Here is a 27,894-nt window from a genome sequence, read left to right as displayed (position 1 = left end):
AGCATAGGTTTCTCCGGGCCCTTCCAGCCCGAGGAGCTGAACACTCCTTTAACAACTAACTGAATTCCACTTCCTTGCCTTTGTGAGCAAAAGGTCCTGGCTGCCCACCCCCTCTGACTCAGTCCCGCTCATGCAAAGGACCAAATCGTCCTCCCGCTCCTGCTGAAGCCAAGCTCCAAGGCTCAGCACGCTGAGAGCAGGCTGCCTGCCACGCCGGGGCCAAACGCCAAGGTGCCAGCTAGTAAGTGCATGAGCCCTGCGCACAAGGGAAGCGTGAAGGCGAAGCCCGGGCCCGCAGCGGGCAGCCGGGGGTACCTTCAGCGCGTGCCACGCACACCAAGTCCTGCCGCACCAGTGGGGCACGCTTCCGGAGCGATCGGTGCGTCCTTGTTAGACAAATCGCACGTTGGTCTGCAGAGCCAGGACCAGGATCCTGAGCTTTCAGCTGCTGAAAGCCGAGTCTCAGCCTCTTGGCCTAGAGGAGAAAAGGGACAGAAGGCTGCAGAGCGCGCCACGCAGCCTGTCCTCTGCGACCAGACACTGCTCGGCTGCAGCAAGGGAAGCTGAGCAGAGCTCACCTGAGCTGGCCAGAACGCAGGCACCACTCTGCAAGGAGCTTGTAAATTAGGAAATCAATGCACAGATTAAATTACTAGTCCAAATTGTCCTAATAAATTTATGGACATAATACCAAGATAAACAAACGCATGCCACCACCTATCCCTGACGTCCAGCCCAGGAGCCCAGCTCCTCTTGCTGCCTAGCACTCACCACCAGCAGCTGTGAGCTCTCCAGCCCAGGAACACAACCCGAGCTCCCAGGCTCTGTCCCCTGTACACGCAATACCTCGTATTTCAAATCTATAGTCTGGATTCAATCCACAGAGCATCTCCTGCACTCCGGAGAAGAGCAATCACTGCCAGCTGAAGACAGTGACAGCAAGATCTTTTGGCCTGGTGTTTCTACACTCGTTAGCTACCCACCAACCACAGCAGCCCAGGCCAGATAAAGACCTACGGAAAATGAGCGTTATCATCCCTCTTTCCCTGAACAATCAAGTCGGCTTGCAGCACTACGTCCTACCTGCCAGATGTTTGTGCTGTCCTTATAAAGGTGCGCACTCTCTGCTGTGTTTACCTCGGTATTTCGGTGTTCAAGCACCCTGCCCCTCTCTGCAGAGGCAGGTCTACCTGTACACAGCACTTAGTGAACCTGCCTTTGCTACAGGCACTGACCACATCCCTCTGTCTTTGCAGCCTCCCCTTCAGCTAAATCGATAATTTCAAAAAACTGATTCGTCCTGCTGTTGGTGTCCCCATCGTTTCTGTTCTTCTCCAGGGGAGCTGAGGGTCTTTAGAAACATGCGTTTCAGCATCCACATGGGATCCAAAACGAAAAGGGCTCTCCCTACCCTGTCTTCCTGTGGAGAAGTGCCAGAAACCTGATGTTCTCTGCTCTGTAACCGACTTACCACGGGAACTCTGGCCAGTTGCATAATTATGACGTGCCTCAATTCCCTCCCTGCTCAGTGGCTGCAATTACGCTGTAACGAATCCCCGGCCTCCTGGGACCCGTGCTGTACTCAGGGCTCTGCCTCCCTGCAGACACATGGCAATCCAGGGGACACAGGCCACGCTCCTGGGACAGCCCAGGTCTCTGACTGGACCTGGCCATGAATTTTTCAGCGAGTTACATGTCAGCAGCTTGCATGAGAATCTTTTCATGGGAACGTGCCACTGTTCAGGAAGGCTTCATCAGAAGGTGCCGCCTCCGGATGAAATGGAGGAATTGGCATTTCCCGTCCCTTAGGTAGCAGCTGGCCATCTCCCAGGGACCCCGAGCAGGTTATTAATTAGCTAATGGCTGGGGAGGGCTTGGAAGAGGTAGAAGATGAGCTGTGGCCGTTATTTCCTACTATTATTGTGGCTCTCTGACAAACGTGCCCCAAGCAATTTGGATCTGCCCTTCTCGTGAATCTGTGACGCCGGACTGAACACCAACCAGTGCTTCCAAGCACAGCATGCGAGCTGTAGCAAGTGAGCAACCATCCTGGCCTAGGAGCTTCTCAGATGGCTCTGGGGAGGGAGGGCACAAGGCCCCATGCTCTCAATGTGCACACAGCCGCATGACACTCTGCAAAAGCCCTTCTGCCAAATGCAGAAATGGGGGGCTTCTTCCCCCCCAAGAGCTGGCAGGAGGGAAGATGTGCCTGTTCTACACCTCCTGCATCTGGTCACTTGGCCCCATGTGCCACTGAAGGGATTCAGGCTAGCTGTGACAAAGGCTGGGCACACGTTCGTGCAGCTTGGCCCTAGGCACAGTAGCTCCCACCAGCGAGGAGGAGACCACCAGGACTGGGATCTACTCACCCGCCTTCCTTCCTGCCTTCTCATCCAGACTGAGGCCGCTGAAGACACTGGCCAGACTCTCCTTAGGAAACATTTTATTATGATTTAAGCTTTGATGCCAACACATTTAAAGCAGGCCCAACTCTTCCAGCAGTCAGCGGTACTTAATTTGACAACCCAGCTGCACAAAATGGACTGAAGCAAAGTCTGGAATTTGCTCGAGCGCCCTGACACCCAGTCGTCCACACCACTGGAGCAGGTGATTTACAACTGCATCAGTTAAGCCACCGCCACTTTTCTGACAAGCCCAGAACTTCCTCCTCCCAGGCTGACAGGATGAATTGCCTTCATTTCATTGCAAGTCAAAGGACCAAAGTCTATTCTGCAGCCAAAGCTGCGCCTGCAGTTCTTAAAGACAAACCCAAGCTGGCTCCTCCGGGCAGCTGGCACGGGATGCGGCCCCCTCCCTGGCTCCCTCTCCTCCTGCTGCAGTGACAGCTCCGTCCCCAGAAGAGACAACCGCAGTTGTTCTGGTGCCCCAGAATCTCCGCACCTCGACTCTTCACCTACCAATGCCCGGGGAAAAAATCCCCTTTGGAAACTTGTTGGCAACAGCTGCCCAAAATCCAATTTGTGCGCGTGTGAGCATTGTGTGTGTGCACAGCGGAAATGACTGTGTATTATCCGGCTCTCTCACTAATACCCCTTCTACCAAATTCTGTGGATATAGTGTAACGGGGTATTAAAATGACTTGGCTGGATTATCAGAGTGGGCGGTGTGCAACACCTCCCTTTCTAGGTGTGCAATCGCCTGCAATTTCAGATAATGCACCAGGCTTTGCAGAATACACGCGTGTGCTGCAGAACATCAAGGGACAGAGAGGCAATAAATTCTCCTCTCCATCCTTCCTTCTAAGAGATAAATGACTTGGCAAGTTGAGTGATAAAGAACCAATATAATATGTCATTAAGCTGCAACTAATACTGGTGGAGAACAGAGAAGGGCCTGCTGATTAGAAATACTATCGAGCAGGAATGCTATCAAGGAAAATCTAAGATGTGGCATTAAAGCATGCATTGAAAACAGAATTTGTGCTTCTTAGAGAAATCCCCAGCTCTATTTCAAGTCACTCTCTCTTCATGTTTTACTTGGCACTTGCACTTTTCACCATAAAAATTCCTTTCTCTGTCAAGGATTTCATGTAATAAACAACCACCACCTGACAATGGAACAGAGAGCCTCTGAGTTCTCTTTGGCAAAGCAAAACTGTTCCCAAGCTTCCTTCAGAAAGAAATGCCCACCTGACCTGAGAACACTACCAAACCTCACCACACAGCCTGCTCGCTCTTCATGCGAGGCCTCCAGCTGAAGCCACACCATTCCTGCATTTACTCCCCTGATACCCTTCAGACAAATTCCCGGTGCTCAACATCTTATCCCTAAACTTCTTGCCGACCATGGCCATAACTTGATTCATTTGCTTTCAAAGAATATGATGGGATTCAGTAACACAGCAGAGAAATTACTGCCTGCTTCAGGAGCATACAGAAGGCAGTGCTCAGCTCCGAGAACCCAGCTCAGGTCGCACATGCCTTGACATCCAAACTCACCTACCCAACATGAGTTACTCAGACTTATCCAGCAAACATTCCTGCACATTACCTTCTGAGCCTGGTCAAAGCTAAGATCTTCAATACCAAGAACCCACCTCCATGAGTGAGACAGGTGCAGGAGCTTCTGCAGCCCATTTGAGTCCTGGCCTCTCCCCAGAGATGCTCACAGCGGGGGTTAAATGGTGGTTCTGGTATTTGCAATGGAAAAATCCAGTTGTTGAAGGACCTGGGTCTGCAATCCCTGAAGTAGGAAACAGGATTCATATCATACAGCACTCATCTCTGACAACTTGTGAGCTGGAGAGAGAAGTTTCTCTGCCCCTTCACCTTTTACTAGTTCCACTGGTTTCTACAGAAGAAAAGTATGAGGAAGACAAGCAGCAGCCCAGTTCTAACCTCTCCTGTCTTCTGCTCCCACGCAGTACCTACGTGTGTCAGTACGCGACTGGCCAACCAGGCAGACGCCGTGCCAGCTTTCTGGGCTTGTGCTGTTCCCAGATCAGCAAAATCTCTCCCCCCTTGACAGCTGGGGCCTTTATCAGAAGAAGAGTTTTCAGTGTTACTGATGGATCTCAGCCATGCTTACCCAGGTAGATCGTTCACTCTTTTAGGATTTATATCAGCACTAACGTGACTTTGGCTGCCACAAACTGTAAAAGAGTGCCTCGATCCAATTCAGATTCAGGGCATTACATTAAAGTGCAACATAGGATCCTAGTAGATTGTATAAACGGAGATGAATCACTTACACTTCCTAAGCCTTTGCAGAAGGTTTGGTTTGCCCTCCAAGAACCAAGCTTCCATTCTTCTAAAAGCCGCTCGGATGGCAGAACTGGGCATTCTCCTCCTTGCCTACAAGGAAACATCTCCAGGGCAGGAGCCCTTTCCTGGATGACCGGCCAACGCCTGCAGCCACCTGCAAAATGCCTACCTCAGGAGCTCTGCATGGAAAGGAAAGGTTGTGAGAGGGAGAACAACTTGAAAGGGAGCCAAAGAAAGGACGAATGCGTGCTGAGAAACATCAGAAAGCTCGAGACCACGTTCCTATTGCGAATGCTATTTAGAAGGTGTCACATCGAGATGGGAATTGATGCAGGTATTAAACACAGCTATTTTATAAACCTCAGTTCCGTAAATTAAACGAAAACTTGGGGCCAGACCACATAACTGGAGGCAGGATTTGGCCAAAGGCCATTCTTTTTCATAAGGACTGCCCTCTGAGATGGCAGCTGTGTCACGAAACCCCCAATGAGATAGCTAATGCAGACTAAGAGAGCAGCAGTGACAGGTTATTTTTTGCTGGAAGTAATCTCATCACCAAGCTCTGACACGGGTTTGAAAATCCATTCAGATCCCAGAAGCCTGACTGCAAAACAATTCAACCCGTGGGAAGAAACACATCCCCTGCATGTAGACCTCACCTGGGATGCTGTACGGAGTTTGCTTTGTTTTGTTGTGCTGAAGGGGTGCAGGGGGAGATGCCAAGTTTCAAGCACTGCCCAAACCGAAGCAAGGGCATCATTTGTTGCTGACTACTTTGCAGTTAAACGGCTTTAATCAGGCGAGTCCCTCGAGTTGAGGGCTATCGACTTCCTGGAGCGACAGCACAAGAGCCCAACGTGACCATGATTCAGGCTCTCCTTTCGCCTGAGCGTTGAGGCACGGACGTTAAGGCAGAAATGCAGCTCAGCAGGCTGCAGGATGCTGGGTACCAGAAACTCCACTCACTGCGGTCTCAGGCAAAGCACGGGAAGGGAGAGCTCAGAGGGACAGCCTCTAAGATGTGGTTCCAGCACCCACAGCTGGCCTAAATTTCACTCCCCACCAGGAAACAGCTCCTTTCTCACAGCTGGCTGCTGCTAGCGAGTGCTGCCACCCGCCCCAGAGCAGCAAAGGGGCATGCAATATTAATAGCATCCATGAGAAAATGATGAGCCCACATCAAAGCACTGGAAGTTGTTTTTATGACGTTTGGTTTTAAATCTAAGTGCAAAGGGAAAGGTACTACACTCGGCTGTGCATGTTTAGAAGACTTCTTTTAAGCTGTGATTCTGCAGTTTGCAAACACAGGCAGGTCCAGGACAACCCTTTAAGGGCAGGGGAAGGCTGCTTTCAGCTGGAACTCAGCAAATCACAAGTCGCACTAAGAAATCAAAATCAATGCTGCTCTGAAATGTAGCCTACTAGGAACATCCAAGCTATCATAACTGATGGTTGGGAATTTGTGCTGGGACTGGGTTTTATCTACAACACGGTCAGCCCTTGCAATCCGGGCCCAACAATTCTGCCAGAATTAAGCAGAAGCAAACCAGTAAGGCAAAGGAAGCAGTACGAGCTCATTTGCTGGGATCCTTCTAATAACAGGCAGTGACAGAAGAACGCAATGAATTAATCTCATTTGGAAATTTCCCCTCCTCCATTAAAACGTTCAGACACTGGACAAAACTCTACAGAGCCTGGTTCACCAACAGAGGCGGCACAGCTGAAATGTGGGCAAAGATGGTGTCAGCGATGCACTCTGTGGGAAGACTCCTGGATTTTGGGGCACAATAAGCTGGGGATGATTGCAAGGCACAAAATGTTACCAGGAGGATACGGTGGCTGTTACTGGTGTCTCTAGTGCCTGGAACAGGGACTGCTTGGACACTGCTGAGTCTCCACAGACGGGCACAGCCCCATCTAAGCTCCTCTGCTCGCACTACAAACTGGACACACGTTTGTTTTGATGGCCGTAAAGGCATGTGAGTGCAGAACCGTACCCACAGAAACATGCCCTGCATGGTGTCTGGCATAGTCTTGTCCTGCTGACAGCTAAGGGAGCCCACTTCCAGCTTTAGGACATGTGCTCTACCACAGCAATGCTCCGAACCGCTAAAAGGTACTGCATTACAGCAACCAACCATCAAGTCTTCATGATTCCAGATGCATTACTTTGATAGCTCCATCGCTGTAGCATCCACCCACAGTGAGGGCCTGACATCTTTTCAAGCCGTTTGCGGAGACCCTATAACCTGATCACTCAACTTACTTGTTCGTCCTTATCTTCAAGAGATCTCGGAGCTGCACAGCAACCGAGGGGCTATTTCCTTGGAGCAGGTGAAAGATGTTATCAGCCACTAGGACGTCTGCTCTGCCTTCTCTGCTCAGGCAACCGGTTTGCTTTTGAACCAAGCCCTGCCTATCCTCTACCTGTTAGTTGGGAAAGCAGACGGGATCAGAGCCAGTCCCATCTTACGCACGCGCAGCCTGCCCAACTTGGCTGGTGCTCAGGGCAGACAGTTTGAAATTACATCACTGGCACCTCGATGCGGTTGAGATGGCACCACCTCAGGTTACACGGGAGCACAGGACTGGGAGAGACCCTCCAGGCCGCCGAGCACAGCCCCTGCCACCCAGGCAGCCGCACTACCTCATCCTAAATGAAGTGAAAATAGTTGTGAACCAGACCTCCTCGGGCACACCTCAGGCTGGCCATGAATGCTATATTGTGGTGTAAATTGACCCCAGAAAAAGCACATGGACACATCCAAGACAAATTAGAAACTGCGGGAAGCAGGGAGGCAACTCAGTCCGACGGGTCAGGCAGCAGGAGGGCCGGGTCCTGCTGCCAGCTCCCTGCTGCCCTGTCCCAGCCCCAGCAGCACGGCTCCACCTCGCAGGTCCCTCTGGGCTGAGACCAGGATAATGACACGGTCCTTCCTTTGCAGATGGCTTTTAGCTCGACAGACAAAAGGAAGGATGCAAGAACTTACTATTTTTATCCACTCAATCTCCTCGACAGGTTTTTAAAGCCTGTTTAAAAGCCCTCCTTTGCAATTCAGCCCGCGGATAATTTGCTACCTGCATCTCTGTAAAGTTTAACCTGTCAGAGCCTGGCAAAGGTGTAATTTCATCCCCAGGCTCTTCTGACTTGAGACTCGGGAGCTTCGCTTTGTGGATAAAGTATCAAAGCAACAGCTCTGCAAGACAACAGCCCTTCGCATCTCACAACCCATGCATTATTCTCTCTAAACATAGTTTAACAGGCCAGAATCGGAACTTGTGCTCTCCCCTCGTTTCTCCTCCCCCCATGCACACTTGAAGAGAGAACAAACACAGATAAGAGTAGGAGACGGAGACAGAGACACAGACAGAGAGGATGGTTTATCCCACAGGCAGAGGATTACTGCATCATGATGCAATGACCTTGTTCAGGAAAGAAAAAGGTTACTTACATGTAGAAATACCAGCTCCGTTCCAGAACAGGGTCAAACAATGTCCATTTAAAGCTATGCTGAAGAAAACATAAAACACTTGGCCAGTGAACTGGAGAGAGAAAGCAAACTTCAGCCCAGCTGGTCTGGATATAACCTCTCTCCAGCTACACACAGAGCACTGACCCAAACAAGCAGGAGTGCTGTTGTGCAGGTAAGCACGCATGGGAAGGAGATGCCATTCTGCTTTCTGTGTGTTTCCATCTTTAAACATCCAGGAGTCCCCTCTGCTCCCTACAAAGGTGCAGGCAAAACTAGACTGTTTTGTGTTTCATTTCTGGTGCAAAATGCTGTGGAGACAACCCAATAGTTTGCCCCCAGGAAGACTTCACATTTGCACTCTCTGGGAATGTTTTCTTCCCCCATACGCCAACTGGGGGGAGGAAGGCCACATGCTGCCCACACGAGGTAATCCCATGGAAGAATACCTCGAGGCCAGGCTCATTTTTTCTCTGTTTAGACAGCATTTAGCTCAGCAAAGCCCTGGCCATGAATAAAACTCCAAGGCTGACTAGTCACATGTATGACTACAGGATCCCCAAAGTAACTTGTTTATAATGTATTTTCAAATGCTACATGAAAATAATACCTGTGGTATTTACAAAATATTGTGAAGAACACAAACATTTCACTGCTGGGCATTTATCCCTCACTGTTGTTATCCTGCTAAGGTGAAGCGTATGTTATTAAAGTCAATATTTACCAACAGATACTAGAGTCGTGTAAGTAATACAGTCCTTCCATGTAAAACTATGCTTCCAACAGGAAATAAAAGGCATTTGGCAAGTCTTAGACTGCCAAGGACAACTGCTACATGTCCTGTTTCCAGGACAAGAAAGCCCTCCAGTTACCCCAGATCCTTCCAGCGGTGAATGCTGAGCTTGTCTGGTAAGTTTTCCGAGCCCACTGGAAATCCTACAGCAGACACAGAAAGCTCTGAGTCTGAATTGGCACCAGATGCTTTACAAAACAAGTGAATTTCATTTTGCTACAGAAGTAGGAGAAGGCCAAAATGCTTTATTTGTCAGGACAGGAACAGTCACTCCTCTAAGAACATGAATGTTCTGCTGAAGTTATTACAAAACGAGACTCTTCCACGGAAATCCTGTGCTGAGCGCCAGCTTAGAGTGCCCTCTATGCCTGTACGCAACAAGAAATGTATTTTCTACAGCTGATAACAGCAATGACAGCCTTAAGACTCGAGCACGACCACAATCTGCAGCAAATTCCAGCCTTTCAGGAAGAAGCCTACAATGGCTCCCCAGTAGCTCAAAGGCTCCGTACAAAGGCCAACTCAGTATCAAGCAGCTACTGCAGTGTTTCCCCTCCATCAACCTAGGAAAAGTGTATTAGCCATACATCAAAACTGCATTGCAGCTAAAGCTGCCAATTACTTATGGCAAAACGGGAGGCTGATTCATTTGACTGTATGTGGGCCTTGGCTGGAGTTTTCCCAAAATGCTACAAGAGAAGAGACAAACCTCAGTGAGCCTCCCCCTCATTCCCACCCCTGCCTCCCCCCCAAATCACAGCCACTGTGCTCGCACAAATCGACATTTCCTGGAGGCTTCTTTCTCCAAACTACTCCTTTTCTAAATACAGACAAAACGCGCAGCGACTCAAAACACATTTGCATATGAGATGTATGCATACAGGGACACCTCTCCCAGACACGTACAAGGGAAAGGCAATGCAAAGTGTCTAAAAAGCCTTTAAATCCCCAGTCCCGAGAGAGCCCCTATGTCTTCCATCATAGATCACGCTGCGCTACACGGCCGGCTGCGTGATGTGCCGCGGCCACCTTACAGCACAGCTCGGCAACCAGCCGGCCGTGATGGCGGAGCGGGAGATGCCTTTGACTAAAGAATCACAGACCACCAAATTTCTGCTGCACACAAGCACGAACACCTCCCGATTCCAGTTCCTTGTGTTTAACACCGGACACGTGACAAGGAGCAATTCTGCATGCCGCAGGCCTCTCCTTCAGGCACGCGTTTCAGCCGGGCCTTGCAGCCTCGGGGCGGTGGGCTCCGCTCTCGCTAGCGCTGCGAGATGGAAATGTCACGGCTCTGCTTTGGAAAAGGACAGAAGTTCCACTCCACCCTAAGTCGTCTGCGTGCGGCGGTGTGGACCCACAGTTATTTAAGCACCCACAGGCCTATGCCTGCAAGCTCCCCGTCGCACCAATACACTGTTCCCCTCAGTTAGGTCAGGACACAAAACCCGAGTCACTTTTGCTTCTCACTGGTATCTTTTTTTGCTCTGCCAGCTCCCTGCTGACAGCTGTGGCCATCTGACTTCACCCTTGGTGTTCCAGCCACCTTGGGGAGCCACGGACCACCAGCGGCAAGGCCTGTACTCAGCAGCGTGCCTGAGGCAGCCCTGTGAGCAGCCAGCCCCTGCCGAGCACTCCAGTGTTTTTCCCCCAGACCTGAATTCTAGCCATTCACTGGAAACCTTTAAAACATCTTTCATGGAAAACATGCTTTGGGATCCTCACTCTGCAAGTGCAGAGAAACGCCTGAGGCACGCACCCGCTGCTCGCTGCCCTCTTGCACCACCATTTGGAGCACAGCGAGCGCGCTGGGAGGGAGCGTGGCCAGCTCTGACCACCCCTTCTGCAGCGAAGGAACCAGCACTTGGGGCATGGGCAGCTCCACAGATCCCCCTGTAAGGTCTCCCCAACCCTGCAGGGCAGATCTGAACATAAGTGCAAGGAGTCTTCTGCCTGATGAACCCACCAACCGAAGCCACGAGTCTAATGAGAGCTCATATGCCAAAGGCTACTAGAATATGCAAGGTCATCGTTTTCCCCTCTCCTTGCCCCAAATTAAGTCTTATGGTGTGTTGACTTTGGGATTATGTTCGCTAGATACTTCTGCACAGGATACACACGTGGCTGTAACTCAATAACTAAGTTCTGCCCTGGTTCACAGGCAATTACGTTCAGGAGAAGCGCTCCAACAGCCTCACACAGAGAGAACGCCCTGCCATTCTGATGGAAAACAATGCAAACAGCATGAAACAACAAAAACACCCGAGGAACACGTAACTAACCTCTTGCATAACTGTGGGACTAAAGAGAGAAATACCACACCAAGACTTAGAACTGGAAACCACCTCATACCCCAGTTCCTACCACCTCATACCCCAATTCCTACCGCTTTCCCTCACTACGGGAAGAAGCCCGGCATTGACACCGGCCATCCGCATTGCTCCACACACCAGAGGAGAGGACAGGACATGCCCCGAGGAGCAAGCTGCTCAAGAGCTGTTGCCAGCATTATGGATCATGGTTGTAGGAAGGAAACGATCCCTCATGAGATGCTTTGGAGACATTTGTCATTAGTGTCACTACAGAGGAAGACCCTGCATTCCTGTAGTGCAGTAAGAAGAAGGGAGACTGATAGAGCACGGAAGAGCACAGAGAGAAGGTGTGGGGCGGGATGTGGGGCAGAAATGAAAGGAGACTGTTCCCTCAGATTGCTGCTCCAGAGACTTTCAAATTTTACCCCACCTCATTTTTTCACACACGCTACAAAATGCAAGCCAGGTGCTTTCTCAGCAATAAACTAAACAGGAAGCAAATTCTGGCTGCTGTAGTCTTTTTTTCTTGCTAGAAATCTCACCTCTTCCCAACTTGAGTTCCCAGAGCTTCTGCAACAAAAAAGGGAGAGCAACAGCACAGCGTGGCTAACAGAGACCATATCAGGAGGAAATAAATAACCAGGATGCCAACCTGAGCTGGCTAGGCTGACTAAAAAGATCAAATGAGGGTGTAAGCAGCTCTTTTCTGGAGCAGGCAGGCATCGTTTCAGTTGTTGAAATATTCATGCCCCAACAGGAGCTGTGGTATCAATGTCTGTCCCTGATACAAACAAACCTGAGCTCAAAGCATGACAATCTGTGTTGAGCAGAGTGGAATCACAATTAAAGGCACTTTCCAAGCCTCCATTTCTGCAAACACACATTTGACAGCTTTTCTGGTGACACTACAAGTGCATCCCAAATCCAAGTCCATAATCTCTTGCCTGTGATGGTAGGAGACATTAAAACCAACGTCAGCAAGCATCCAGGATTTCAGCAGTGCGACTTCCATTCTTCCCTCCCAGGTTTACTGCACACCAGCAGCCTCATGTGGCATCTGGGGAGGGGCTGGGCGCACCTGATAAACACAAGCTGGCATCTGGGCACTGCAGGATGAATCAAAATTCTCTGCAGGGAAGCGCTGGAAAATTTCTCATCTAGAGGATTTTCTCCCTCACAAGACGAAATGGAGGAGGAGGAGACAGAACAAGGAAAACACGAGGCCTTTCACACCCCTCGAGAGAAGTACTTTCCAGCGCCCTTCCCAACTAAAGCACAGGCACCGATTTATGCCTGCCAGCAGAGGACAGGGAGCGGGGCACGCAGCTGCTGTCCCTGCACCAGCACTGCCTGCCGAGCGCTCCCAGGTGACGTGACGGGAAGAGAAGGCGTTTCAGTACCCCCCATCACGTGCAGCCAGCCATGCGTGCACGCTGCAAAGCAACGGTGAGCCCGCTGAGGTGCCAGAGTGTTTTCAGCACCTTGGATTAGAAAGAAAATGAGAATGCCCGTGCTGGAGCCTGTGCGGTACTTCGGTGTTGAAATGGCGGGTGGATTCGGGCTCATAGGGTATCCAAGGCTGGACAGAAGTGACACTGCGATACGTTGTCTCATAGGAGAGCAAAACGCACGTGCAGCAAGCTGGATCAATGCACACCGATCACCAGCACATGCACATGGTATCCCTTTCTGAAGTCGATGGCTTTGCTTCCATGTCTCTGAGAAAGCACATTTTTGCTCTCAGGATTACAAAGAAGCACTTAAACTTCCCCCAAAGTGTCCCAAACACAGTGGGGAAGATATAACGGGATCCAAATTGCCTTCATTTGCTTCTAATGGCGAGGAAAACGCACACAAGACCGGGGCAGAGGAGGCGTATCCAACCTTAACTTTGCCATTTCCCCTCATCCCAAACGTTATGCAGGGCTACAGGGGAGCGTCCTGCATCAGCTCTGCTGTGCGGAAAACTCCAGGGCAGAGCAGCACTTCGCTCTGGACCAGGCAAGAATCAGTTGTATCTGTCATACGTCACTAGGTAAACAACTGACGATAAAAAATATCAGGAAATAAGTTAATTGAACATATAACGATGCTATTTGACCCTTGCATTCCTGAGGCACAGTCGTCGCCACAGGTCATCAGAGCAAAGCAAACCCGCTGGTGGCACCTCCTCCCTGCCCAGGGTCTCCTGGGGCCGGGAGCTCCACTAGCTGGGGACGTGAGAGCTCACCACCAAGACCACGGTTGGTGCGACTGACCACAGGGATGCCGTGCAGCCCACCCATGGCATGGGGAGTCCACCTGGCACGTCCCACGCTGCCTGTGGAGGGCAGGGTCACCTTGCCGCCCGTTCCCCGCCGCAGGACAGCCCCCAGGCCACCTCACGCCAGGGGTTCTGCCAGAGCAAACTTCCACCTGCCCAATGTGCCATGCCAGCTGGGAAGTCCCTTTGCTGCCCCCAGCAGAGCACACCCTGTGTTTGCTGTCAGCTGCACACGAGCCACAGACGCTGATGTTCACCCTGTCACTGATTGCACCTGGAAAAGATCTCCAAAACTCAAAGCACTGAGACAAAGCACTAACGAGCCACAGACACTTCCTTATGTTGCTCGTATTTTTTCCAATATACAATTAGCCCCAGAAGCAGGAGACACACCAATGACAGTGGGTCTGAGACAAGTATCTCCACCTGCCCAGGCCTGAGGATGCCCGCTGTGTAGCACAACAAGGAGCAGAAATTAACGCTCAAACCAGGTAGGCACAGACCGAAAGCCTTGTTAACACCCCAAAGTCACAGGGAGCCCACTCAAAGCAGGACTGGAAAGCAAATCTGGCAACATGTCCCCCATAGGCAGCTCTGTGCAGCCATGGCTGAAACAAAGGAGCTGAAGGCAGATCTGAGAGGCCTCCAGCTTCCAGGCTGTGTTTGACCCCAGCTCACCATCAGCTCCAGGAATACTTGGATCCAGAGTCACCGTTAAACCACTGAAGGAAAAAGAGGAAGCTTCTAGGCAGAGGAAACAGGACCTGCAATGGGACATCACCACAAAGCAGGTAGGCCAGGAACCAGCTGGGGTGGGCAGTATGCTGCAGGGCTGAACTGCTCTCACCTGTGCCTCGCTAAGAAATACAGGGGGGTAAAGGAAGAAGGCTTTGTACTAAGTTTTTTCTAGACTGTACAAGATAAAGTCTTCCACTACAGCCAACAGCGAAACGCTCACCGGCCTCAGTGGGACCAGGATTTCACCCAGCCTCATGGGGCTTGCTGGTGTCGAGGGCACAAAGGCCCTGCCAGCCGCACTACGAGGCCCGTGCTAAGGCCCCGAGGGGAGCGAGGCCGGAGCACGGTGCCCAGGACAGGCAGAGCAGCTCGCCCTGGGTGCTGCCTCCCACAGCACTGCTGCCACAGCTGCGGCCTGAGCTGTTGCTGCGAGCGGTGGCCTACGAGCTGGGAAACTTAATCCTGTAACAGGAGCTCAGGGCTCGCAGGAGCTCCTGAGACTTACTTTTAGTTATCCGGAGCCACTTGGGGAAGAAACGCCATGCGCACGGGTCGGAGCACAGAGCCCCAGCCGTGCGGCCAGCACCCCAACACCCACCGCGCCTCCGCCACCTCCTCTGCCCGGCGCCGTGCCCGGGGAAGGCCGCGAGCATCCCTCTCCTTTGCCTGGCCTCGTGGCAGCACAGCCGGGCTCGAGGCAGGCTCCGTGCACAGACCAGGTCCCGGCAACCTTCGCTCCCCAGCCTCCACCAGCCGCGCCCCCGGCCTGAAGCCACGACCGCCCCCAGTTCCCGCCTGACTTGGCTTCGCGCTCGTGCCGCCGGGCACCCGCTGCCCGAACACCTTCGAGGCTCCTCCGCGGCCACGCCAGGCTGGGGCCGAGGTGCTCGGAGGCCTCCGCTCCCCGCTCCCGTCCTCCGCCCCACGGCGGCCTCCAAGGGGCTGCCTCCGGCCCCCTCCCCGGCACCCCACGGCCCCAGGAGAAGGTGGGTGGGTGGGCACGGGGGGGGGAGGAGGAGGAGGAGGAGGAGGAGGAGATCCGGCCTCGTCCTCCCCTCGGGCCTCAGCCTCTCCGCGGGGCAGGCCGGCAGCAGCAGGGCAGGGGCTGCAGCCTCCCCGGCCCCAGCCCAGCCGGGGGGGACAGCACGGGGGGGGCAACCGGGAGGCCTCCAGCGGAGGCAGCTGGGGGCCGCGATCGCTCCCAGCCTCCTCCCAGGGCCAGGGCAGCGGGAGGACGGGTGATGATGATGATGATGATAATAATAAAGGGGGAAAAATTTAAAAAAAAGGCAATTATTTCCAGCGCAGCCCCCCCCAGCACAGGTGTCACCGGGCCGGCCCTCCCCGCGGGGCGCCGCCGTTACCTGCCGCCGCCGCCGCCGTCATGCTGCTGCTGGCGCTGCCGGCACTGCCCCCGCTGCTGCCGCCCGGCCCGGCCCGGCCCGGCCCCCCCGCCGCCGCCCCCTCCCCTCCCGCCGCAGCCCATCTGCCGCGCGCCCGGCCCGGCCCCGCGCGCCGCCGCCGCCCGGCGCCCGCCAATCGCCGCCCCCCCGGCCCCTGGCGTCACCCGCCGCCCGCCGCGCCCATTGGCTGCCCCCGCGCGGCTGCGGCGGGCCCGCGGCGGCGCGGGGGGCGCGAGCTTGTGGTTCGGGGCGGCGGCGGCGGCGGGGAGCGGCGCGGGGGGGCGCGGCCGGAGGCGCCCCAAGGGGCTCGGCCCTGCAGAGGGGCTCCGCGGGGCGGCTCCCTCGGGGGGCGCCGTCCCGTGCCCCCGCTGCGCCCGGGCCGGGGTTAGGGCGCTCCGGGGAGCCAGGGGAACCTCGCTGCAGGGCTGAGCGCGGGGAGCTTCCTGGCAGTCGCGGGTGGTTCTGGACTCCGCGCCCCCGGAGGCCACGAAGCCCCCGAGCCCGCCGAGCACGAGGGAAGGCCAGAAGGGGAAGTGCCCACCCCGCAGGGCTCCCGTGCCCCTGGGGCGTGGGGCTGACCCCGGCGGAGGCCATGAGCACAGCCGTGCCGGAGCTGCGGGGCCGCGTGGAGCCCGACCAGGCACAGCCGGGGTGCCGGTGGTGTCCCCACGGGGTGCAGGAGAGCCTCTGACCCCACCTGGCTGTGCCCCTGCTCCCCAGGGAGCCCAGGGCCAACTCCTGCCTGTGGCCGTAGCCCCAGGACAAGATGGGGTCAGGCGGCCACTGCAGAACCCCGAGAGACAACTGCTAGCCCTGAGCCGTCTTCCCCTGGACTTTGTTCCTTCTCGCCAAGATGCTTGAGGACGTCGGAAGCCAAAAGCCGCGTAACCCCACCTTTCAGCTCTAATCAAACAGACCCTCCCCAAGTGACTCGCAGTGCCTCAAGCTCCCAGGGCTCTTCCCTGCCCAAAAGGGCTGTGCCAGACTGAAAGTCTCCAGCAGAGAGGCCAAGCACCAGCATTTTCGGGAACTGAACAAACACTTAGCTAGGGCAGCCTGGAAATAAGAAAAAAGGAAAGTCTTCCTTGAGGAATTAAGGGAAGCTCTGCAGCCCGACACCTGCAGGGTGCCTTGCAGGACGTAACCCCGACAGTGTGTTGTTCCAGGGGTGGCTCGGGTACCCTAGCGAAGGCATGAGGACATTGAACAAACGGTGCCAGTGGGTGCATCCTCCATCCACTACAGAACCAGTTCTGGGGCATCTATCACACCTCCCTGGCAGACACCCCATGAGCGAGCAACACACCTGACTGCTAACTGGGTGGCAGCATGGGTCCCATTAAACTCCCGTACATAGCAGCAGCCCCCCAGAGCTCATCCTGCAGATAAAACCGACTCCGACACCCAACTCCCAGCCGCTGGAAGCAGCTCCCGGCTCCGCAGCTCAGCACGCTGCGGGCTCCAGCTGAGGCACGTGCGCTCCCACCCGCCCTGCAGCGGGGCTGAGCATCCCGCAGCGGGGCTTGGAGCACCGCGGCAGGGCCGGCTCGGCTTCACCGGGGCTGATCGGGGGCAGGAGGGCCGCTGGAAGCTAACAATTCAATTTGGGGGCCTGCTGGGCCCATGATGTCATGGTTTCCCAGCGCCCGCCGATTGGCTGCGGGTGAGCATCTGCTGGGAGCCAGGGCTGGTTCCTCGCCTGAGGTTCAGACCTCTCCCAGCGGCTCTGAATGCGCCTGGTTGTCGTGACAACCTGGATGGTGGCAGCTCCTGATAACCACGTAATGAGGTTGTCACAAAAAGGAGCCCCTCCACCGGAGAGCCACAGGGATCATTAACGCTTCCGAGGGAGCGCATGAGCAGGAGAGGTAAGGGGACCATCTGGCAACGCCGGAGCGCGTCAACAGCCTCCCTTGGCAAGGAGCTCCGTGAGACGGGAACCACCTACCGGCACGTAGCAATGGGGACCAGCCCGGCCGCCTGCCAGCAGCCAGGGGTCCCCAGCTGCTCAGCCGTGGGACCTGGTGCCTGGGAGAGCCAGGCAGAGATGGAGCAGTGGCACCGTATCGAGCCCCCGAGCGGTGAAGGTGCCCAGGGTGGTGACGCAGCCTGGGGCAGGTGGCACGGGATCTAGCCACGCACCATCTCCTTGCCCCAGGGAACTTTTTGTCCTCATTAAATATCCTTCACCTTGCGCTGCTTATGGTTTTCACCCCATTCTCAACAAACTCACAGGGCATCTACTACCGGCTGCAGTAGCGGTGCACTGGGGTTGCCTGAAATCTTTGCCGATCGTGGCCACAGCGTGGGGTAACTCAGTTGTCAGACTGCAGACCCAGAGACCAACCCCCCAGAGGCAAATGCCCACCCTCACTTTGAGGAATCACTTATGAAAAAGGCTTTCCTGTAAAAGGATGAAGAGGAGATGGAAAATACCTCTGTAGGTAACTATTAATCGTACAGCAGTTATCTGGAGATAACTATTAATCTTACAGCAAACAATTGACAGAATGTTTCCTTTATGTCATCTTCGTCTGTTTTAAAAATATGCACTGTAAACATTTGCTAGTCAGTGTAAGAGTTTATTAATAAAGCCTTCATATTAAGAGCAGCTGTGCTTTTAGTTTATATTTTTACCTCAAATCGTATTTTTCCTGCTCAAAATTAATGCTTCAGCTGTGGATTTCACTGAGATGTAATAAGAATATTAATATATGCCAATTAGATACCAATCTAATATCTAATCTAATACCAATCTAATACTAAAGACTGCATTTAATAGATACGTTTCATAATGCCACTGCTATACCTCATTAAAACGTTGTTGCATTTCCACAACTGTTATAAACCATCTAGTGGGATCTAATCCACCTCCAGGAACCAGTAAAACTGCATGTACTGCTCTCCTTCTGTGGGGACGTGTGTGATAAAATTCAAAGCTACGACAGAGGTAGAGCTGATTGCAGGCAACAAAAACCTCTCGGGATAATGTTAGGTGCCAGGCTCACAAATCGTGCTTCTCGGAAAGGGATGGGAATGACTACAAGGAGATCCCCATCCTGGGTCAGGGTTTTGCAACAGGGAAACAATAAGCGCCGATACTGCTCACGGCTGTACTCCGAAACACTGCCTGAGCTGTAATTAGCGACGCTTCCCGACGAGAGGCCGTACAGCCCAGCAGCACTGCTCCTCCAGTTTGGGCAGAGGGGAAACTGAGGCAGAGAGCACTGCAGCGGTGCCTGTGTACTAACCGAGCAGCGCTGCCTCCCACAGATCCCTGCTGTCACTCCCAGGTGTTGTGTTGTTTATGTTTTATTTTTTTTTTTGGAAACTGCAATTTAAATCGCCCTCCAACAGGCGCAGCAGGACTAACAGCCCTACCTGAATGCGGCTTGTAACAGGACACGCTGCAGCTCCCTGCAGAACCAGGGGCAGGATTCAGAGGGTTCCAGGAACACCTGTGAAGACCAGTCCTGCCTGGTTTGCATTCAAACACCCGCCGTCCTCCTTCACAGGGAACATCACAACATTTCTCGTAACGCAAGCAGAGATGACCCGCCTGCTTGCTAGATTTTACCCACCACAGGCGTTTGATTGTTTGCTCTCAGCCTGACAGAGCCAGGACCAACCCTACCTACCTCTCCTGCCCCTGCTGGGAGACACAAGACCAGGCAGGCTCAGGAGGTGATGTTACAGGCCATGTTTGGGCTTAGCCACACCATGGCAGTGTCTGGATGCGGGGTTTTAGTTTACACTCACCTCAGCCGATCCCTGCAATGGTTCACAGCAGTGTTGGGCAGGGTAAGGGCGAAGCAGCACTGCCTCCGCAGCCTCCTGAGGCCACCTGAGCTCAGCTCCATGCCGATGCCAGCTCCTGCCCGCTGAGAGGGTGCGGGGCAGGGAGGGCTGCCGAGCTCCTGCCTCCGGGCAGGTGTTTGGAAGGGTAAGTACCTGGTACCCGACAGCTTGGTTTTTAAGAGATGACGAGTATGAAGCCCACCAGAGGCCGATACATGATCTGTGAGTGACCACGGCATCACAGCATCCCAGACCAACCCACACAAAGGTGACTTCCTAAAGGAAGGTGTGAAACATTTCTGAGAACGGGGATTTTGGCCTTGCTCCTCAGGGTATCACGGCCTTGGCACGGAGACCCCACAAAGCTTTGGGCACACAACAAGGGCCTGGTCCAAAGGCCAGCAACATCAACAAAACCCCTAATGATTAAGGATACTGTAAATCCCCATCTCCCTACATTTTCCCAAGAATTTCAGTCAGGCAGAAAAAGAAGTTGCCCACCTCCAGATATGCAGCAGCCCGCGGAGCCCTGTCCTTCCCAGTGACCGCAGCGCCGCAGCCCATGGCACGGCACCTGCCTGGGGGTTCCCAGCGGGACACGCACCAGCGCCACTGGCTCTGGGTCAGCCTCATCGTGCAAAATCCCACAGAGAAAATGATCTCGGTGAGATCAGCAGAACCACTTCAAAACAGAAAAGCTTCCCAAGTCCCCCATGAGACCCCAGAGGCTCTTTAAGATGAGGACACCGCCACGTGGTGGTGACAGCCACCAATGCTACAGCCACCCAGAGCACCAGCTGTGGGGCCTCACATCTGGGGAGCATCCCCGTGAGCCCCAAAGCTCTGGTTCTTTCCCACTCAATGCAGTTGTGCTTCTGGAACAGAAGGGGCTTACGCAGGGATTCAGGCCTCTTTTTTTCCACACTTCATCACCAGAAAATTTCACGCGGGGATGATTTGGGACTAAGGATACAGGAGACCGGAGCACTGTTGGCTGTGCAAGAGAAGCAGTATCGAGCAGCTGCCGATCCCTCACCTCCTGCTGCCTTCAGGGTATTCTGGAAAGAGCAGAAAAGGCTGGTCGCAACGAACTCCAGGAGGTCTCGCTGAAGCCAGCATTTCCCTGGAGCCCCGAGCCCAGGCTCCATGCTGCGGGTGCAGGGATGGAGCCACCCCATGAGGGGGGCAGCAGTGTGCTACGGGACAAGCTGGAGGTACACACTGGCATCCAGGAACAGAAAACCTGAAGAGCAAAGGCTCCCCATCTTATTTTCAGTACCTTGAGCTACCACTCTTCCTTCAGCATCCCAGCTACTAAAAGTCTACAATGAAGGCATCACCCAAGGGTGTGACAACAGCAAAGCTCCGGGGGGGCTCCACAAGCCTGAATTCATGCAAACGTAATCCAAGCAAAAAATTGTATATGCAAACAATTCTTGCAGCTCAGGCATCATCCCATGGTAATCCAGCCACAGTCTCCAAGCCTATGCTGACTTACCTCTGGCTGGCCTGTAGCCAGATTGATTTGCACCCTGAAGGTATCCCAGACCCTCAGCTACAGTGCTGCAACGTCTCCACATGGGGGTCTGAATGATTTCTTCAAAGCAGATGGGACCGCTGAGGCTGCTTTCATTTTGCTGGTTCCTTCTCCTGTCCCTGGAAATCAGGATCTAGTTTCTCTTCTGTGTGGTTTCTCCTGCTCATTCAGCTCTCTCTCGAAGATCCACTTTTCCCACAACTGTTGTGAATCTGAGAACTAATCTCATACGAGATCAGTTCCTGCTGCAGAATAAGATTAATCTTCTTAGGAGTGCAATACAGAGTTATTGCTGGTGATGTGGTTACAGTGGTTCCATATATAGATTATTCTGCACTTATCAATCTTCCTTAGCTCCAAATAAGACATCCCTATTTGCCTAGACCTCCAGTAGAAGAGCATAGACAGGCCTGATTCTGGGCGACGCCCATATGTTTCACCCATGTTTTCCTCTCATACCGTCAGTGGAGTTATTGATGATTAACACTGAGGAAAATCAGGGCCAAGGCCAACAACTCTATTTCTCTTTTGATTTTTTGTCCCATAACTGCACCACAGAATGAGAACAGGAATGGCACGTATCTAATAATCTCAGGGAGCTATGATTTCACAGCTGTGGCGAGTCCACTGATGTCAGTGGAGCTCCACCATGGGTGGATTTTGAACAAAGTCGCTATGGATGGTGAGCACAGGGCGCTGTGTGACAGCCTCTGAGTACTGGAGATGCCAGATTACCGACGCGGTGCAGTGCAAAAGGTACTGCAGATAACATCAGTCCAGAAGGGCTAGAGATGAGCAAGGTCTTTATGTGGTTCCCACTCCACAAACAAAGACTTGATTGCCTGGAGAACTTCCCATGACAGCCAAATTTTACAGCCATGCCTGCTCAGGACAGCATCCTTCCAGCAGCTGGAAGACTGGAAACTAGGGTTGTCTGTGGTCGTAAAGCACTTCCATAGCAGGACGTTAGGCTGAAGCCTCAAAATGAGATCAAGCATGCTGGAGAATGTGTCTTGACTTAGGAAATACCTTTCCCAAGCCTTCTGGGTTTGTGACCTGCAATGTTAACATGTGAGAACCTCTCCAGTTGCTGACCAGGCCAAGTATTTGCCATTGAGCTAAAGAACCAATGGCTCCAGGCTATAGCAGACAGACATCAACTCAACTATCTAAGGAGCATCTCTTATCTTTGGTGTACCTAATGCCAGCTAGAGCAGCAGGACTGACACTGCCTGGGTGATACAAACAATTTGTCAGGAACCAGAAAAAGGACTTCGAGCTTTATGAGACTCACCACATCATGATAGTAAATGCAAAACATGCCAGACACAAACTGACGTTTACAGAGAGGAATTACTAGAGCCTAAATCAGCCTTGCCTCTAACACGCCCTCAGTGTGGTTACTTTTTTTTTTTTTTTTAGAGGAGAGGACCCTTTCATCCTTCTCATCGCTGTCTGTCAGCCCTTCCAGCACCCTCCTTGCCTTTCTCCCCTGCAACACTGCACAGCCTGTGGCTCACCACGGACACAGCCAGTAAGGTGTGAGCGCTTAGAGATCTGTTCACACTAAGAGGTACTGTGCTACAATTTGTCCCCAAACCTACAGTTGTGCTTGGCCACAAGGAGAACTCCATAACCCAAAGGCTGGCAGCTCAGCCAAGCACGTGTGCAGGTACAGACACCATGGAGAAGTTTATTCCATAGATTTATCTTTCAAGGCACTGAACAAGTTAGGGTCTGCTTTGACATAGCATAGCAGGACCAAGCATTGGTTTGAAGACGGAAGGCCACCAGCCCAGAGGAAATTTCTTATGATAAGTTCAAAGTGGAGCATGAGTTTTCTAGCAAAATAAAGTAGGGCTTTTCTCCTAGAAGTAATGCCTTTCCAACTACAAAACATCCCAGGGTTGACAAGTCTTATCTCAAGAGTGGAAGAGTTGTGAACCCCCAGATTAATGAAAGGTATGTTCAGCGAAAGGTGTGTTCATGAGACCCTAGAGCCAAGATAAAGCACAGGGAGGGGGGTGAGACCTGCCTTGGATTTAAGAACCTTCAGGGATCATCTTCATTAAAAGTCTCAAGCACATGTAATTTTAGCTTGAACCTAGAGGATGAGAGAACATGAAAGTTAGGGCAAATTTAGCAGTTTTGTTCCCCATCCAGTTCAGACTGAAACCAAATATAAAAAGCAATGATATTTCAAGAATCGTGAACAAGACCTTTTGACCAGCATCACTCAAGTTCACAGAGCCCGGCAGCGCAGGAAGCCCACGCTTCAGCCCCCATCTCTGGCTGGGGAAGTCGGATGTTCAGAGAACACAGCCAGGCTTATTAATCTGGTGCTTAAAGATGTCACCTAAGCAGAAGCTGGGATCAGGAAGAAATCCCCAGCTGACATTAAAATGTTAAACTCAATGGAATGAATCCAATTATTATTTTTATTGGAATTGCTAATAGGCAGGATGGCACTGGAGGGTCAGACTTCCAAGATAAGCATGGGACATCAGTGCCACTGGAGACAGGGACCGGGTGAGGCTTTCGACCCGTGCTGCGCCGCTGCTGTGCTGGCTCAGGGTCCCCTTTTGCCCCCCGCATGCTGACACCCAGGCGGTCGAGATGCTCCAAGAGGGTCAGGGAATGCCAGGAGGGTGACAGAGGCTGGGTGCTCTCACAGAGCTCACAGGCTACAAACCTGCACGGGCTCCCCGGCCTCACACCCTCCGTGAGGTATTTCTGCCTCCTGGTACACAAGAAGCCCCAAGGGATCTGTGGTCTGTGGCAACCCCAGCACAAATGGAGAAGCCATCTTCCATGAGCAAGTGAATTTCTCTCTGAAGAAGTCTCGCAGCAGGCATCCATCCCTTCAGGCTGTGTGCGCCCGCAGCCCCTGTACCAAGACTGCCTTCCCGGTCATGGAAGTACCTGTGCAGTTAGCTGAGAAACTTCCCTGCCAGGCTCTGCACGGATATGTCATAAGCCTTCCTCCCCAAAAACCCTTCACTGCATGAGAGGAAAATGACTAGGGTGTGTTGACAGCCTTCAACTAACTGAACATCACTTTGTGAAGAGTTACAGGGACCCAGCCCAGCCAAGAACAATCACCCCTAAAATAGAAATTAAAATTAAATGCCTTCACTGTGTTTTTTTCATGAACCAAAAAGCAGCACGCTTCACTGGAGCACCCACTCTGCCTCTGTGCCACCTTCCCTGACAATCTCGCCTAACTGAACAATCCTGGGGGCCCGTCAGGATGGGGTCACCACACTCAGGATCCATCTCCCTGCTCTCGGTGGCAGGTGAGCAGATCCAGGCTCCATACCAACAAGCTTTACAATGAAAGGTACTGCCCCATATAGCAAGGCTGCTGGCACCGAGGAACAGAGCCAGAGGCCAGTACCGGGTTTGGCAGCACCCCACCTGCTCTCCTGATGCCATGTCCACTCGGGACTCCAGCTGACAGCAGGCAGACGAATGCAATAGGTGATTCCGTGACATCACTCCTGTTTACATCGGTGTAAGTAAGGCTCCTGCCCTCCCTGCTCCCCTGCTAACCGCGTTGCTTACTGTGCACCTGCCAGTCGGAATGCCAATCCAATCTGCCTCTGGCTTACTGCGGGACCCAGGCTCTCATGCTTCATCGCATCCTTGCAGTCAAAACAAGATGTTTGTTCAAATGTATTTTTAATCTTGTTGCTACCCTGGCTTCTTCCCATTAGCTGTCTTGCACAGCCATCGGTTCACACCAGGGAAACGGGCCAATTACCCTGCACAGCCCCAGGGAGAGCTCCTGCTCAGGGAGGCGATGGGTGCTTGCACCACCAGGAATAGCCGCTGTCCTGTGGCGAGGGCAGGAAATGCCTGAAGCTCACAAAGTCTCAGCAAAGCAGGCAAGAAAATGCCAGATACATCCCTCCTCATCAGAGGAGGGAAGCACCATCCCTCTGGCAAGCGCTGCCTTGGCCACACAGCCGAGGGCTGTGCACACCCTGCAGGTGGCAGATAAGGAGCCACTGCTGGAGGGGGAGCTCCTAGGGCAGAGCTTGAGGCTGGCGTGGTGCTGGGGAGCTCCAGGGCACTCTCACTCCTTACAGGAGGGCGTGAGGCAGCTCACAGCTGGTAGGTGGAGACCTTGGAGACCTATGCTTCCAAGCAGGACCAGCTTACCCACCATCACCATTTCAGCTCACGTTAACTTGGACTGAAGGTCCTGAGGGAGGACCTTAATCAAGCCCAGCCACCCTAACCTGGGAGGTCAAGCTACAGCCGAGGCCACCAGCAGGCAGCCTCCTGCCCCTGCGCCAGGCAGGCACACCAAGCCCGGGCTGCAGCCTGCGGCACAGAAGGTGGTAGGTCATGGGTGGCATGGCTTCAAACTAAGCTAAAAAACTCTCTGCTTTTCTGCACAGACAGCATCTGAGACCTAGTCTCTGCTCCTCTGAACTTGTCACCATACGACACATGGGCTCTACCCCCCAAAAAGAACCAATCTGCCAGCTCTGGCATCTGCAGCAAAGGAAGAAGGAAGAGGAGGCTGACCTCCCCCCTTTGGAGGTCTGGTCCCTTCAGCACCTGCTTCCTCTAAGCCCTGCACCTGCAAAATGCATTTTCACACCTAATCCCCCACGCAGCCTCTGTGCTGTCCCACTTGGTGTTACACGGCAGCCGTGCTCCTTCTGAACAACGCATGGTCCAGGACAGATGGACAGCACACACGGTGAATTACAGCTGTGAACAAAGTGTCTGGACAACTGCTGTGGCAAAAGGGACTGGCATCGCCTCCCGCTACTGCTGCCAGTTATCTCCTGGTTGCACAACGAATCCCTTATCACCTGCTCTCACCAGAGCCGGGCAGGAACTTTGCAGCCTTTGCTTTTGCCTCACCAATCATTCCTGGGCTGACAAGCCCCACAGACTGGGAACAGATTGCTCTCCTGGCTCAGAAATAGAGCCCATACCTTGCCTTCACTGCTGCAGACGTGCCCTCAGATGGCCCGTGATGCCATTTTTGTCTCCTAGTGGAAGCTGAATGTCACTGCTCTCCCTGTCGGGAACGACTGCTGGCAGAATGAGGCCCAGCCCCAGCTGCTCACAGCGCCACACGGCAGCCGCCCGGCTCTGCATGAGGACAGGAGGCTCGCTGGGAGGCCTCGGGCTCGCCCTGGCTCCTGAATCCAGGAGCAAAAGCACCTTGGGGTTTAGAGCTTTTGAGCTCTTTTGGTTGGGGTTCAGAAAGGCAAGCCCCAAAGCAAGAGCCCTCGTGTAACATAGGAATTTTCCTCCCTCTATTGCCTCCAAAGCCGTGAAACCGAGATCTACCCCGGTGGGCTGCAGCCCTGCAGGGGGCACAACTCCGGGTGACATCTGCACCTGGCCTCTCTCCACCGCGCCTCCCCTGGGGATGCTGGCCCACAGGCAGCGGGCAGCTCCTAGCAGCTCCACCCTGTGAGCTGCCCAAGCTTTGCACAAATAAGGCAAGGAGAAAGAAAACCCAATCCATCTTATCAACGTGCAGGAAACGGCGAGGCACCACCAGTCCAGCAGACTAGTTAGCCCTGCAGAGTAACCTGCTGCACTTTGGACTCTACTCCCCATGCCAACTGCTCCACTTGGTCATTTTACCAAGCAAAAATCATTTCGTCTCATTAAAATGCACCTCCCTTCTGTGTCCTTGTAGGACGAGGCCCAGAAAGCTGCTCTGAAAGGAAACAGGGAACAAGAATGGCTGTGCAATCGGCTGCATCACCAGTCTTCTTCTGAACCAGACAGCAATTACTGTTCCCTACGCCTCCTGGGCTCGCTGACCTGAAGGCTGGCTGCTTGCTGCACCTCTGGCTACCTGCTGGGAGCCAAGGGCACAAATTCAGTATGCGAGTGCACTTTTTGCTACACATGCCCAAACGAAGTGATGGAGGCCCTGCAAAACCCCGAGACAACGCTGTGTATTCAGGAGTGCCATCTGCTGGCACCTTCTCCTTAATTAACCTTTACAAAGCCACCTGGGGGGGCACGGAGCTCTCCAGCCACTGCGCATGCAGGCACCGCTGGCTCCTGCTAAAGGCTAACAGGGAAAGGAGAGCTCAGATTTTCCATGATGCTTCTGTTACCTGGATAGGCGGAGGTAAATGCATAAATACATATATATTATCTCCAACATATACATTGGTTTCTTCCTCAAAAGTCCATCTGAGCCCCTGAAACCTCACTTTCTAAGGTCTGCAGCTGCAAAGAAAGTTTCAGGACTCAGATGCCCAGATACCTTGCAGACGGTGCTGACAGCCAGAAGGAATGGCTCTGCCATGAGTGATCTCACACCTATCACCACAGTTGCATGATAGCCATCGGGAGGACAGACATCAGTATTTATAATTTATCCAGTTTTCCTGGGAGAGAGAAGCAAAGGGATCCCAGATGTGCACAGTTTGCACCACAGACTATTTCCTCAAATGAGCAGAAGTCAAAAAGCATTTGCAGGACACATTGCTTATTCTGCTCCCCCCAAATGGCAAGTTGACTAGCAGAGCCCATGGGCCTAACGAGCTCAGCCCACTGAAGGAGAGCCCTGTAGCACCTGTCCTCGTCAGGGCAATAATTACACTTGTGGGGGCTTTGTGAAAGAAGCCTGGCAAAATTAGAGAAGCTAGCAACAGTGGGAACATGCCAATCTAACTGACAAGGCTGACAGACGAAGGCTGCTGAGAGATGAGAAGCACAGGACTGGAGCACAGAGGATGAAACACATCCAAAAGTGCACCAAAAACATGCTCAGATGGAGAAAGTCTCCTTGACACAGGCTCTGGAAAGAGCAGAGACACTTTATTGCTGAGCCACATGGGCTTAGGATTTGTGTTCTCTT

The 27,894-nt window shown here is 53.2% G+C and overlaps 1 protein-coding gene across 5 annotated transcripts in view; it reads right to left on the bottom strand.

Moving 5' to 3' along the window:
* PAK3 (p21 (RAC1) activated kinase 3) overlaps positions 1–27,894 on the bottom strand; it is a 180,943-nt gene that overhangs the window by 57,080 nt on the left and 95,969 nt on the right. Inside the window, exon 1 of one of the 5 annotated variants that reach the window (XM_067004981.1) lies at positions 15,668–15,814. The exons of 3 other annotated variants lie outside the window; for them this stretch is intronic. The gene's annotated coding sequence lies outside the window, so the exon portion shown is untranslated. Of the gene's footprint in view, positions 1–1,083; positions 1,391–15,667; positions 15,815–27,894 lie in introns of those variants that run through there. One more of the 5 variants, XM_013185086.3, reaches the window with a different exon arrangement.

The sequence above is a fragment of the Anser cygnoides genome, chromosome 13, assembly GCF_040182565.1.
Source record: "Anser cygnoides isolate HZ-2024a breed goose chromosome 13, Taihu_goose_T2T_genome, whole genome shotgun sequence".
Classification (NCBI taxonomy): domain Eukaryota; kingdom Metazoa; phylum Chordata; class Aves; order Anseriformes; family Anatidae; genus Anser; species Anser cygnoides.
Note: the sequence above shows the minus strand (reverse complement) of the source record. Positions and strands in the feature narration are given on the sequence as shown.